Source organism: Engystomops pustulosus, chromosome 1 (assembly GCF_040894005.1).
Source record: "Engystomops pustulosus chromosome 1, aEngPut4.maternal, whole genome shotgun sequence".
NCBI lineage: Eukaryota > Metazoa > Chordata > Amphibia > Anura > Leptodactylidae > Engystomops > Engystomops pustulosus.
The window spans coordinates 58,549,556-58,563,156 of NC_092411.1; the positions used below are offsets into that span (position 1 = coordinate 58,549,556).

The window sequence follows — 13,601 nt, forward strand, 5'->3', positions numbered from 1 at the left end:
GCTGACATTGTTGATCTGTGTACAAAACCAATCCTTTGATAGTGAGAATGTGTCACTCGAATAAATATTTATACATTTCTCATTAAAAATACAAGTATTTACTAAGACAGAAGTGTCAGGAGTGATGGGAGATTTTCTGCTGATAACCTTCTCTGGGCCTGAACCTGAGAAGCAAGGACCTCCTCCCTCCTAAGCCAGTCGTGCGCCAGTGAAAAGCCTTATCTAACTATTTGACCAGGCAGTGGGGCATCTTAAACCATGTACCCTACCATCAGAAGGAGGACTTCATTATGACTTGTCCTGATTGTGAGTTAAGCCTGTTGCATTCCACTGTGATTATAAAAACACTGCAGTCAAATGCAGTTTAATGTCATCTGGGTTACAATACTGTACTCCTAGGTAATATTTACCCCTCACAATACAACTGACTACATTGTCCTCCGCATATAAAACATACCTGCGGCGAGAACAAGGGGGCATCCTCTATGCCTAGAGGAGAGGTGGTTCTATCATCGCCATAGACAAGGATTCTTTACTGTAAGAGCAGTGAACTCTCTGCCGCAGGAAGTTATAAAGGCTGATAATTTGAAAATGTTCAAGAGATTTTAATCACTAGTTTTTAATTACTATCCGCTTAGTAAAAACAAAAAAAAAGTTAAGCTCACCTCCAGCCCACTGCTCCCGTCTCCTGTATTCCTACCTCTTCCATCAAGTCTCAGCTCTTTGCTGGGATGTAAGTGGCGTCTGTACATCATTCTGTTGCTCTCTGCCACCTGAGGTGAAATAAATATGATAGATGCAAGAAACATAATGGGGCAGATTTATCAAGCTGTCTGAAAGTCAGAATATTTCCAGTTGCCCATGGAAACCAATCACAGCTCCCCTTTAAAATATTCATGAGCACTGGTAAAATGAAAGATGAGCTGTGATTGGTTGCCATGGGCAACTAGAAATATTCTGACTTTCAGACACTTGATAAATCTGCCCCAATGATTTGGATATCATAATTGCTTTTTCAGAAGGAGCCCACACTGCTGCTCTAAATAATAACAGAAACATTGATCACAAAGACTGGAATATATGTATGCAAAATAAAATAGTTTTGCTAAACATTTTTAACTAATTATTTTTTAGCAAAGATGATTCTACAGAAGATCTTACGATGTTAATATCATAAGATATTAATTTCTTTTTTTTGTTTCTAGGTGCCTGCCGTAGTAACTGAGTGACACCCCACAAGTAAGTGCATTTTCTATACACTTTTTTCCTTACTCCTGGTAAAGGGTGTAATGCATGTTTTACTCTACAGATTACATGTAAGTTGCCTACCTACAGGTTGGATATTATTTTTTTTATTTTCCATCTTAAGATGCAGTTCATTGATCACCATTCCTTCAAATGTTTCTGTAAAATAATTGATTTGGCCGTCTTGATTTTATAGGCCGATTGATTCTGTAGTTGGAATTTTCTCTCCATCCCCCACTGTTCCACAATAATTTGTGCCAATATTTCTACTGTCAGATCTCTACTGTCAGATGTCTAGTACCAGGTTGTGTGCTCCATCCCTGGACTATCCTGCTGGCTGTAGAAATCCTAGTTAGCATTCTGTACACTATAACTACCCAAGGACTATGCTTATCAGGCTCCCTACTATCAGATGGGTGGTCCTGCACTATAAACTCTGCCCATTTGACACAATAATGGAGATTATATTTTGACAATGATTTTCCAGGAATGATGGGACCTAAAGAAAATAATTATAGTTGCAATCAGTGGAATTGTGTCTAGTAAAGAATGCAAAGAGTGGTAGGGGTGAAAAGTCCATTAAAAAAATCTAAGTATTACCTATTCTTGGGTTTCTTGGATCATTTCACAAATAACTTAAAAGTATAAAACCGGAGTCTTTTTGGAAATCTATATTAGAATTGACGCGTAAAGTTTTCTCTGTAACTATTGAAGAAAGTCCACTAGCGTGTCTATTGGGAGTTCTGAAGATAGACAACCTGACAGAACCTAATAATATTGCAATACAAAGATCCTTATATCAAGCTAGAAAAGTCATAGCTGCCCATTGGATTAGGCCTAGGCCACCGGACAAGAAAGAGTTTATAGACCGTTTGAATGCAGTAATACTATTGGAATATAGCACGTATGTGAAGAGGAATGGGGTCTCTAAATTCGAAAAGATTTGGGGCAAGTGGCTAGATACACCTGGTTTACCATCAAGCTCCCTAATAAGGCTAAGAACTAGCTTAGAATAACAACTATCACTGGTAAAATAAGTAAAGATAGGTTTAGGTCTTCTTTAACATGTGAATAATTATACGAGACCTGAAGGGTCTTGAAGAGCTGGCTCGCAGGGGTGGGTGGGGGGAGTTGGGAAGGGAGGGAGGGAGGGAGTATGCTACTAATTATAAGCATATATGATAAAGCATACATTCTGTAAGAGAAAATGGATACAAATATAATTATCCTGTAACGCTTTAATGAGCATAATTTGAGTTTGTATTATTGTACAAAGTCAGAGCTTATTGTAAAGATATGTACATACTCCCCTCCAAGTTGTACTTGTTGGTTGTGCTGTTTTTTAAAAAATGTTTAATAAAAATATCTGATTTAAAAAAAAAAAAAAAGTATAAAACCATCAATTCCAATGTATATATTGGGTGTGACGATCAGACCATACCATTTACTAAGATAAAAGACAGTTTAAAAAGCTAATGAAAATTATAACAACAGAAACCTTTTGTGTCAGTGTCTAATTTGGTATCATGGCTCAATAAATACAAATTATGACTGAACTGTAGTATGCTGCTATTTTGTTGAATGGAGCGGTCTTGTGTCTGAAATCCTGGACAGCCCCTTGAAGGGTATTTTGTACCTGTCTTTGTCTACTTTCAGACAGAATAGAAGTTTGTATTTGTATGTTCCACAATATTCATACACAATGGGGCACATTTACTTACCCGGCCCATTCGCGATCCAGCGGCGCGTTCTCTGCACAGGATTCGGGTCCGGCTGGGATTTAAGATGGTAGTTCCTCCGCCGTCCACCAGGTGGCGCTGCAGCGCCGAAAATAATCTTAACGCCCCGGAATGCACCATCCCATAGAAGGTGAAGGTGAGCGCTCCCCAAGCGACACATTTTCGGCATTTAAATGCGGCGGTTTTTCCGAATACGTCGGGTTTTCGTTTGGCCACGCCCCCCCGATTTCTGTCGCGCGCATGCCGGCCCCGATGCGCCACAATCCGATCGCGTGCGCCAAAAACCCGGGGCAATTCATGTACAAGCGGCGCAAATCGGAAATATTCGGGTAACACGTCGGGAAAACGCGAATCGGGCCCTTAGTAAATGACCCCCAATGTAATCCTTCATCAGATTTAATTTCCTTATCAGAATTTATAGAGTCTTCTCAAGAATTTAACACCTCTTAAAACAGTATTTGTGTAAAGTCAATTACCGCATGTCCTACACGTGAAGCCGCTACCCAGAACCATATTTTACTGCTAATGAGGAGATGCACATATGGGAAAATATAGCTTTTAACATAAAAATGCAAGGTACATTTTAATGACATGTTAAATGCCCTGGCAGACCATAAACGACCTTATAGGTTTATTTCATGTTACAACAATATTTATTTTGTCTGGCATATGAGACATTACCGGGCAAGATAAATATTCTTTACTTCATGACTTTATCTCGTAAAGTTATTTATGGTGTGCTTGAGCCTTTCATATGCAATTACGCAGCAGTTCTCTGAGGCCCCCATTTGTTTGCATTGCACCCAAATGTTCCTTTGAAGATCCCTTCCCATTAAATGGATGTTTTTACATTTTGGATTAATTACAATGTGCCACAATTTCCAGCAAGTTCATTTGTTATGAGGCAATGCTTGCCATTGACCCTGTCATTGGGCGGCCACCAAACAGAGGGTTGAAGTAAGAGCGTGATATATTACCCATTACTAATGTTAACTATACGTTTTATGCATATCCCTTTGTAGTTGCTTTTAGCTATATTATATAGCTTCGATATGTCCTCTCCTCTTTTCCTCTTTGGAAATAATATGTAAAAAGTAAAATTGTAGTGGGCTGTAATCAGCCAAACACTTCATAGTGTATTATTTGTTACATTCAGTTTTATATAAGTTTAGGAATAAAAATAAATGTTCTCTAACTTTGTATTAAACTTTGCATCAATCAAAAACAAATATGAAAAAAAAAATTCTTCTTTTTCCACTTCTCATATGATTTCCCCATACAGGAGTTTTCCGCATTTAGCTTACTATCACCATCTTTAATATGATGGTCAGTACATGTAACATAAATGAGCAAGTGTTAAAAGAAATCTACCAAAAAACTCAAGAATGGTAAACCAGGGGCACTTGCGAATAGATCCAGGGACAGTAACTCTAGTAGTCTTCTTATATTTGTTGTCCATGGCTCCTAATTGTAAAATTATGCAAGGGGCTACCCTTGACCCACTGTGATCCATATTTTGAAGCTGTTACACTGTCTCATTCTCCCCCCTGCTTCCTCAGCACTTTTCCTATCCCTCTTCCTGCTCACTGCTCAACTGCTTAGGGAGCAGAGGGAAGGGTGGGAAAGTTTAACAGTCTGTAAAGCCAGATCACACCTCACTTCCTCTGCCCGATGTAATCTCATCTCAAGCACACAGTGGGAGGGGGAAGTGCTCCTTGCGCACTGTAACAGCCTGTGAAGCTACAGCTCTGTAACAGCCCTCACTGCTTTTATAGTTCATTAGCATAATTTTAAAAGTTGATTTTAGAAGGAAGTCGGCCATAGATAACAAATATAAGAAAATTACCACATTCACGATGCCTGGATCTATAAGTCAGTAAGTGTCTCTGGTTTATCATGATGGATTTTGATTATAGATTTCCTTTAAGAAAATCTTAACTATAACTGTGTAAACTCACAGCTTTTATGTGTGTTATATACATTTTGATGTATACCATGTATGCAGACATTATCGACTGAACTGTACCTACATTGGTAGGAAGTTAATTGACCAACTGAATTTAAAAGCTTGAGACCAGGAAAACACGCCTAGAGTTAAAAACACGCCTAGTGTAATGTTGGTGTGTGAAACATATGAAGCTTTTACGCTAAACTAGCAGCCCCGTCAGTCATGGTATGAAATTTCCTTTCACTCTTTTATGTTACAAATCATCCTATTACCTATAAAAAAAAAAAGGTAGTTACTTCGAGTCATATGCAAAAAACCTGAATGGGCTCTATAGTATGTAGAACCATGCTTATTTAAAGGTAAGAATCTTATTTTTGATATTTTAAATTTCATCAGGCTTGTAGTTCTGGGTGCTACAGAACTATTGGGGGAGATTCATCAGACTCCAGCACTCGTGCGGCCGCTGTGCAAAGCAATGCCAGGTCTGACCTGGAATGGTTTTGCATAAAAACCAGTGCCACTCTATGCCCCCTTCACTCCCACATGGCGTGGAGGTTGCGTAGTTGCTATTATAATCGAAAATTTGTGCACTGCACAAGAATTTGCAATTACTTCACTGCTTCTACGTCAGGAATCTGCGGAAAAGCAGTGGTAAATCTCCCCCAGGGAGTTAAATAAAAATGGAAATATTTATCTGCAGCTCCCATTCCCATTGATGTCTTTAACTTCATGTATCTCCAGTTACCTGGGCACCTGTGGATACTTTTCATCTATGCCAACTCACACTGTGGCTAAAATCTTAATATAAAACTGCAGGCAGTGCTTATCAGGTATGTTAGCTGCCCATCATCACATACTCGTCACAATGATGAGATATTTTTGTGCTGCTTTTATCTGGTAATTTACTCCAGAAATATATAATACAACCACGCATGAACTCCAAGTATTGCAGATGGTAAAATACAGAAATGTGCTGTGCCATCACTACTTGTGTTGTTTTAGGATTTGGCACAGTGCATTCATTATGCTGCCCAGTTCTTTTTATATATTTGCACAGCTGCACGTGCTCATATTTAGCCCAGTGTTAAAGGATGACCATAGAGACAGTAGATAAAAGAAAATTAGAATTCAGATAAAGGATAATTATTAGTATGAATAGCTGGGTCACCACTATGTCTTCCACAAATGAGGAATATTAGATTTTTTTCTGATGAATAATTATACTATTGATATAATAATTACAGTTTGGGACTGATTGTCACCAGGACTACAGCTTTTATGCACTAGGCACTCTCAGTGCTTAGAACCCCTATTGGTGCCCTCAAGCTAACGCCTCTACCCATAACCTCCAGCATGTTACTAGAAGCGCTGGACACAGGAGGAGTCTCTTCAATTACCACTGCTAGCATTATATTCAAAAACTGCTTCAGGCTGCGTTCTCACCATGCGTTTAAATTACAGAAAACAATTCCAGCACAGTGGGGAGGACTTTCTCTCGATTATATCTGCCAGTGCTGTCCCCAGTAGTCATTGCTGCCCCAGTAGTCACAGGGCTGTCTGCCACTAGTCACAGGGCTGCCCCAGTAGCCAATGCTGCCCCTATGTCCCAGTAGCTCTTCCTGCTCAAGTAGCCAGTCCTGCCCCCAGTGTCCAGTTCTGCCCCAGTAGCCAGTGCTGCCCTCGGTATCCACTTCTGCTCCCATGGTCAGTAGTCACAGAGTGCTGCCCCCATGCCACAGTAGTCACAGAGTGCTGCTCCCATGCCCAGTAGTCACAGAGTGCTGCTCCCATGCCCAGTAGTCACAGAGTGCTGCTCCCATGCCACAATAGTCACAGAGTGCTGCCCCCATGCCCCGTAGTCACAGAGTGCTGCCCCCATGCCCCGTAGTCACAGAGGGCTGCTCCCATGCCACAATAGTCATAGAGTGCTGCCCCCATGCCCAGTAGTCACAGAGGGCTGCTCCCACGCCACAGTAGTGACATAATAGTCACAGAGCATGCAAGCTCTACATTGCAAAAAGTGTGGGGGGAGCTGAGCCATTGTCCGGATCCCACCCCCGTAGTAATATTTAGTGAGGGCACCAGGTGGATGAGCCTGGCACCTGCTCCGACAACACCCAGACTTTTTGTCTGTCTTCTATAATTATTTTCATTAAATTTTTGTTATTTACTCATTATTAATTATTCATTTTAATGAATACATCTACTACATGGCTACGGTATTTTTCGTCGCATTGTTTGCAGCTGCAGTTTTCCCATAGAAGTCTAGGGGAACATAAAAATATTGATGCCACATGTGTCACCCGTGTATCATCTCTATATGTGGATCAGTTGCTAGGTATTACAATTATGTGACCCTTCAGGGGATGGGACAAGCTAGTGACATAATTTGCCAACCTTCTGTTTCTTTTTGAGGATCCACAAAAACGGATGACACAAGAATGACACATGGAGCGTTACTGTGCATATACAGCTTGACAATGGATCACTCACTGATGACACACAGATTGCAAAACGGGGCCAATGGTCCTTTGTGTGCAGCCTGAGAACAGCATAAATTCATATACGTGTTGCCAAAGGGAAACAAAATCTGCGGAGAATCCTGAACGTATGAATGGACTCTACAGATAAGGATATACGCACACTTGCCTCGGCGCGGATAGAAGTGTGCGCATCACAGCTCCTCCTGTGTTTGGCCTTTTTTACTGCCTTCATGATATTTGTGTTGGAAGAGGCTGTAGAGAGTAAATGAAAGGTGCGCAGCTGCTTTTTAAGTTAGCCCTTGAGACGTTTGCTCTGTATTTAGCAATTCATACAGTATTTTAGGAATAAGACCATCTTGGTTTTTATCCTTAACATCTGTTTGAACTTTAGAAGGGAAAGGACATCTGCACTGTAAACGCAGCTTCATTTTCTGGAAAACAAACGCTGCTATATTATCATTGACATTTCAAATATTTTGCCTCCAGAATTTTTACAGTGGCGTTAAGTTATTCTTCTTGTAAATGAACCACATTTCTTCACAAAAGTTTTATATTTGGTGGCTGAAATAAAGATTCCAGATTTTGAGCAAAATGAGAGAGATTTATTGACTGTGCAAGCCCTTCCAGTTCATTATTACAAAGAATAAACTAAATTGGGGGAGGGGGGTCTTCACTACTGGGCGCATTGTGGGCCAATTGTAATACTCCCCCACTGGTGTACTATGTACCCGACATACTAAGAGGCTCTGGCATCTTGATATTTTGGGCGCACAATTGGGTGAATTCAATACCAGGCCCACCTTGACTTCTGCTATAGCTTGCACCGGTATCCAGCCCTGGCCAATTCAATGCCCCTTTCCCACCCTCTTGGCTACATCATATGTCAGTATATGACTCAATTGTTATAATTTGTTCTTAATAGTAGCATTCTGTCTGTCACCCTCATCCAGTATAATGCAGCTACTAGAGCTGACAAATGTAAGTACAGGCGGCCCCCTACTTAAGGACACCCGACTTACAGACAACCCATAGTTACAGACAGACCCCTCTGCCCACTGTGACCTCTGGTGAAGCTCTCTGGATGCTTTAAAATAGTCCCAGATTGCAATAATCAGCTTAAAATTGTGTGCAATGAAGCTTTATTGATAATTATTGGTCCTATTACAGCAAAAAAATTTGAAACTCCAATTGTCACTGGGGCAAAAAAAAAAATTGTCGGGAACTACAATGATAAAATATACAGTTTCGACTTACATACAAATTCAACTTAAGAACAAACCTACAGTCCCTATCTTGTATGTAACCCGGGGACTGCCTGTAATGTCCTCTAGGCAGAATTAGCCAGTTTTTGAGTTCTTATGCTCGAAGCTGAATGCTATCTGTACTGCACTCAGGGCCGGCGCTATGGGTAGGCAAAGGTGGCAATTGCCCAGGGCCCCCAGGGAGAAAGGGGAGAATCTCTTCTTTCAAATGAATCTTGAATTTTGTTTCTAGGTGCTATGGATCCAAAGATATTCAGGTTTAAAGTGAGAATATCAGGTGCCATTTTTATATATAAATATCACTTCCGATGGCAGTTTAACAGTTAATATCTCCGTTTTTCTGCATTTTAGAAACACAAATTTAGATTCATATAAAAGAGGAGACTCTCTTCTTTCATAGGAAAAAAGAAGTGAGGTTGTATGTGTCACAGAGCCAGAGATACAGCCCCCTGAAGTGTCTCCCCCATCTCCAGATTCTTAGCCATCAGGCTGCAAGGAGAATTAGCTGCACACAGGAGCTGCTGCACCTCACAGATAATGGAAATATTCACTTTATATGTTACTAGTACTACATTTTGAGAAGGGATAATATCAACTAATACTCATGTTTTTAACCCTTCTCTATGCAAATCTAAGAACACACTTTGGGCCACATGTATCAATCGTTTTTTTCTGTTGTTTTTGCGCCTTTTCATTCAGGCGCACCATTTTTTGTTCCATTTTTGCGACTAAATGTGACTAAATGCTAGCTGCGCAGCAAAAAATAACCAGCTTTCCCTCATTTATCCTAGCAATCCAGATGTTTTGATGCGCCTAATGATATTAATCACTTGCGACTTTTCATTTAGGCGCAAAAACGGGCGCAAAAACACTCCAGCCCGGAGCTGGCGTTAACTGAGAAGAGAGCACTGAGCCCCTTTGCAGAACAGCTCATTTCTAGCAGAAAAGCTCATCCAGACACTGCAGACACTAGAACAGATCATACAGACATGAGATACTCTGCAGTCACTAGTACAGATAATACAGTCATTAGATACTCTGCAGACAGGAGCTGCAGACTCTATTTACACTTCATCACCTTCTATTTACAAAACATTCTGCAGAATCCTGAGCTCAAAGCAAGAGAGAAGAGAACGTTACAGAATGTTGCACATAGTACTGACAGGTGTCCCCCATGTCATTCTGCACAGTATCACCAGTGTATCTGAGGGGATACTGTGCAGAATTACAGGGGTGCAGCAGGAGACCAGCACTGGGGGATCCCCTCCAGGAGAAGCCCCTGCTGAGGAGGTCACTGGGTGCTGGGTGTCACACACCTGGGTGCTGCTGTGAGTGTTATCTTCATTCTGGGCTGTGGGAGAAGCAGAGAGGAGCTTGTAGCAGGATCACATGTAACTGCCTGAATCTAACATTACGCCGAAACTGCGTCAAAATTGTGCCTAAACTGTGTTAAAGTAAAGTGATTAATAAGAGGCAGGAAATTAACTTATCACAGATGGTTGTGCTAATTCTGTAAAAGCTTGTGATAATTCTGGAAAACAGTGCACCAGAATTTAGGCACAACTACTACACCTATGCGCACAAAAGTGATAAATGTGGCCCATTCTCTCTTATTCCCTTTTATTTTGTGATAGTTATTTTTTGTTGGGTAAATTGACTGATACGATGAACATTCAATCCTCTTCGCCTAATGTGACTACACCGCGACCAGAACATGTCCATAAAGTTATATGTAACACCAAAAACACACACATGTCCTGGTATAAAGTTTTTATTTCCCATCATCCTCCATTATTTACACCTATGTTATGACATTCTCACTTTAATTCTTATGAAGCATGGAGGGTTCTGTTATTGTGATAATACAATGGCGCACATCTAAACATGACTTTTATTATCTCATTAGAGGGGTTTATGGATATATATAGTTTATATAAGTATTCTGGATTTGTACATATTTTAGAGGAAATTTTGAATGTTAATTGCCAAATGCATCGCCTAGTTGTCTGCTTTAAAAATTCTATAGGTTTTATGGCGCCTTTACTTTTTATTCTGTTTTATTGATATATTTTGCAGGTTGTGACTGTCTAAAAATGTCTAGCTGAAAAGCAGATATCTAGTTATTACAGTTTTAGTGATATTATGTGGATTTATTCATGTGAACATATCAATATGGGACATTTGTGAACTCTACACATGTCCATCTATTACATTTAGGAGATGTGAAGGTAAATATTTTCTGTTTGGATCAAATTTTTTGCCATCAAAGTCAAATTTTAAGTATTTTTAATAAAATGTTTCAATTTGAATCAAAATTGCATGAAGGCGCCTATGTCTATGAAATCTTTGATGCAATTTTGAAAATGGGGCAAGTGTCTGCTTTCAGAAAATATCGGTCCCCCTCCCCAAATTTTTTGGAGTGTGGGAGGAAACCGGAGGACCCGGAGGAAACCCACGCAGACACAGAGAGAACATACAAAATCTTTGCAGATGTTGACCAGCGCTGCAAGGCTGTAGTGCTAATCACGGAGCCACCATGCTGCCCATAAATCTCCCTATCATCTATCTATCTCCTATAAAATTCTCCCATATTACAGTTTGTTTTACCATACTAAAGGAGCCTCTTGCTGACTGTGACTGGTCATAAAATAGTTTTATTTTGGGGCCCCTACTTTTAGTTTTGCCCAGGGCCCCACTTTGTCTAGAACCGGCCCTGACTGCACTTTTACCATTCTTAGTTTATATCACGATAACCTTCCCGGGATGCAAATAGTTAATCCTAAACTTACCCTCCTTATCTATCTGCTGTGTAGGAACTTGAGAAGGCTTTCAGAAATACTGCTCACTGCAAGAGAAGAAAGGAGACATCAAATAAGACAGAGAAGCTTTTTCTTTTTTAAACAAGTATATAGCAAAGTTCACTATTTTCACCTGCTGTATTCATTTCCGAAATCGCTAAACATTATCTTCAAAGGTTTAGTTACAATTTATCTTACAATTTTTTTGAGCATTTAGATGGTAAAGTAGCAAACTGAGTAATACTCACCTCACCAACAACCTCTTCTTTTGCTGATTCCATTGGGTTCCCCCCATAGTTCTCTTTATAAATTGCTTAATTCTAGCATTTATGTGTATGTTGGATTTGTTTTTTCTTAGAGAACCATAGTATTTGTGTTTTCCATGTACTACAATCTGTTTGTATAGAAGGAGCAGAGGTACTTTTATATGTACCTTTTACTATTTGCCTACCAGAACAAATTAGGCTGTAAAAGCCAGGGCCACTTGGATGAACAGGACATGTTTACTTCCTTAATATTAATGTGCTCTTGTATTATTCAGTGGATTGGACGGGTTATATTGCCTGCAATTTAATGAAAAAGCTCTGGTATAATGTTCCTTTACTACATCAGCAGCTTTCTGAGGTCACTCTTGTACCAAGGCTCTTTAATAAGATGTTATAACTAGTCAATACCAATGAGCTATTCCCTAATTAAAGTGTTTATATAGTATGTAATAACAATTATTATCAGAAAACCTTATCATTTTGTTTACTTCCATATGTTTAATTCTTTTTGGGAGACATTTTGATGTATACACTGAGATACAAATCATGTACACAGTCACTTGCCATGAGAAATGTTGGCAGTATAGAGAGTCTGCTGCCCTGGCTTTACTCTCATTTAATAATGAAATATGATTAAGAGATGATTAGAAAGATACCATGGGAAAGTTTTTACCCGCATTATAAATTGCTCTTTTAATTAAGATTAGTGACCCATTAAGGACATTTGATCTCTACTTTATCTGTGTCTTTTTTGGATTATGTTAATAGCCCAAGTGAAATAATGGTTTCCTTAAAATACTATTTTTGTCCAGCACATTTGTGGCAGTATGTCACAATACACTTACTACTTCTGCAGCAGGGAACTTGTGTCATGGCATGGTGCTACTGCATTTTTTACCATGTAGTGCATGCTCACAGTGCGCCTCACAGAATGAAAGGTAGGTAGGGATCTATAGTATTGATAAAACTTCACAACTCGGGGGAGATTTATCCTTACGCAGGATTTAGGCATGGTTTTCTATGGTGGGAATTTATAAACGCACTTTCGCCACAATTCTGTCTAAAACGCCTGCGCCACATTTATCAAGGCTTTTGGATATATATTTTTTTTTTTGGCACTTCCCTGACTTGACCGATTAGGGGGCGTGGTCTATATTGAAAGGGGTGTGGTTTGCAGAAAATCGTCCGTGCACCAAAAATTCTGGTGCACAGTCTAGACTAACTAAAAGTAGGTCTAAAGTAGGGACCGATAGTCTTATGCACCAGAATTCATCATCACATTGATAAATCTGGCGCAGCAAAAGACTAGTGTTTTCTAGCAAGAAACTGGCGGAACCTTAGACACATTGGGGGATATTTATCGTATGATAGCTCCGCCGCTGCAAATTCGCAGCCCGATACATGAAAAGGCTTCTGCAGCGTTATACCTACGACAGGCAGGGCCTGGCGTAGAAAAAAAAGCAGCGGGTGACTTTTCACGTATGAAAAGTCGCCGGCAGCAGCGAGTGCGCAGGCGCGGGGACAGTAATGCCCCGCCCGGCTGGCCGTGCCTCCCCCCTTCACGCCCCACTGGCGTGAAGGTGGCGGATTGGGGAAAATAATCGCAAAAGCTAGCAATAAGCTAGCGTTTGCGATTATTTCAGGGCCTCTGCGCCACTGGCGGTGCGCAGAGGTCCTGATAAATATCCCCCATTGTTAAGTCCCTCCACCCCCCTCCCCCTATGTGTTAGACTGGCAGGTTTCCACCAGTCGGATTTATAGTCCGGTGTATGTGCAGTGTTAAATGTCTTCAGCTGTGTGTGCTCGATGTGAATAGACTGCACCTATGTTTAACATCTGCTCAATTTCTACCTTTATGCA

General features: G+C 40.3%; 1 protein-coding gene across 4 annotated transcripts in view; it reads left to right on the top strand.

Annotated features, from left to right (window-relative positions):
• Nucleotides 1-13,601, top strand: part of SNCAIP (synuclein alpha interacting protein) — a 152,662-nt gene that overhangs the window by 39,301 nt on the left and 99,760 nt on the right. For all 4 annotated transcript variants that reach the window (XM_072141245.1, XM_072141278.1, XM_072141254.1 and 1 more), the window contains exon 3: nt 1,206-1,239. The gene's annotated coding sequence lies outside the window, so the exon portion shown is untranslated. The remainder of the gene's footprint in view (nt 1-1,205; nt 1,240-13,601) is intronic.